This window comes from Aplysia californica, unplaced genomic scaffold, assembly GCF_000002075.1.
Source record: "Aplysia californica isolate F4 #8 unplaced genomic scaffold, AplCal3.0 scaffold00236, whole genome shotgun sequence".
In the NCBI taxonomy this organism is placed as follows: domain Eukaryota; kingdom Metazoa; phylum Mollusca; class Gastropoda; order Aplysiida; family Aplysiidae; genus Aplysia; species Aplysia californica.
Window position 1 is genome coordinate 758817 of NW_004797506.1, and position 1783 is coordinate 760599.

Below are 1783 nucleotides of genomic sequence, written 5' to 3' on the forward strand. Positions count from 1 at the left end.
TTTATTTATAAATGTAACGGGGTGAACCGATTTTATAACGCGTTGCTTCAGCTCTCAACCATCGTTATGGAATGAGTCAAAGAGGAGTTATCTAATTCTTGGGGGAAAAAAAAGAATGAACCGACTTTATGACCCATTGGTTCAGTTCTCAACCATCGTGATGAAACGAGTCAGTAACCATTTAAAAGATGTTAAAAGCGTTTTCTAACTTTTGAATAGCTGTTACAAGGGGCGCTGTTGACGTGTCGTTCTTCCTTTGAATGAAATGCCGTTACAGGACAAACCTATCTCCTTATGCCCCAATTCTGGCCCTTCACATCACCGCCTGCAGATTCGCATGATTTCATTTTTTAACAAGGTGGAACGCCACCCGATTGACATCTGATGGTTTCCAGCTTTTAAAAAATGAAAAACAATTGTGCTATTGGTGCGAGAACTGTGAAAAGTACGGGAAATACATGGCTACGAAGGGGTTAATATATACTTTATCCTCCAATTAGTCCATGTATTTTAGACGTATCTGCTCATTTCTCAAATTCTGCTGTGCACGCTGGTTTGCCCCTTCTTTCTCATCATACACATTATATTATCGTCCTTATCTCTCTTTATTTTTGGGGGTGTTTCTTACTCCCTTGTAACACTTCTAATTTTCGGCATTTACATTGGCCGAATTGTGTTGTAAGTTTCGTAAAACGCTTACTAAAAGAAAAGAAAAAAGAAAGGTGGGGCTGGGAGATACTCCTTGTCTGTTTGTAGCTGTAATATCAGAATATTATGGATAAAATGCAGGTTACAACTTTTGGAATTACCGCTGAATAGAATTAAAAGACTAGGCTACGGTTTGTGGTTAATTTTAAAAAATAGTAAAAAGGAATGCACAACTCGCTAAACGGTAGTGGAGAACTGCTACAATATAAACTAGTTTTGGTATTGTAGGGGTGTGTAAACCAGCAGAGAGTGAAAACCTTTCCGATGGCTTTAAAGGGACACTTGAATGATGTTTGCAGTTTGCCAACGAACCTAACTTTAAACTAAACAGTGGATCAAAACAGCATAATGCATAATGTCACTAGTGTTGCAAATCATCGTTTCGAGTAGAAACTTCTCTATTTAAAAAAAGTTTTAGTGGAGGGTTTACGGCGCTCGCAACTGCATAAGGTCATATTATGAGCGTCAGAAGATTAGAGGTGTTGCAAAAGAGTAACAAACATAAAAGAAGCAGAGGAGATAAAGACGATAGATGTTTGATAGGATCGAAGAAGCAAACCACACCAGAGCACCCGCCAACCACCCACATAAACTTCTCTAAATGCCAATACTTTGTGCTTATCAAATTTATTTGTTTTTATGTGCCAAATCTTCAAATCTACAATATTCAATTATGATGATGATCCTGATATGACACGACGTCCTTTATGCCAAACTGATATCTGAAATAAAGCTCACACGCCTATTTATAACTTTTTGTTTCGTTCTTTTCATGAAGGTTAACAGGCAAAACAATACATGTAATAATTTAGGTAGATCTAGCAAGCTATCTCATAATCAAAGTTAAGGTGTAACAGAATTCCACTGTGCATAGTACTGTCAAAAGGCTATGGCAATACATGTTGTAAATTAATTCCTGTGCACAGCTCGACGGGCGGCAAAGGACATTGTGCCGGGCAAAGACACGAGCGTGTTGAAACGATCATCACGTAGATAGATCCATGTCGTGAAATTTCGTGCCTCTGTGACAGGCAAGAAGCCCAACAGATAAGCATTAAATTGCATTAAGAAATTA

The 1783-nt window shown here is 38.1% G+C and overlaps 1 protein-coding gene across 1 annotated transcript in view; it reads right to left on the reverse strand.

Moving 5' to 3' along the window:
• The window catches only part of LOC101854803, a 15184-nt gene that overhangs the window by 11885 nt on the left and 1516 nt on the right, over positions 1 to 1783 (reverse strand). The window lies entirely within an intron of this gene.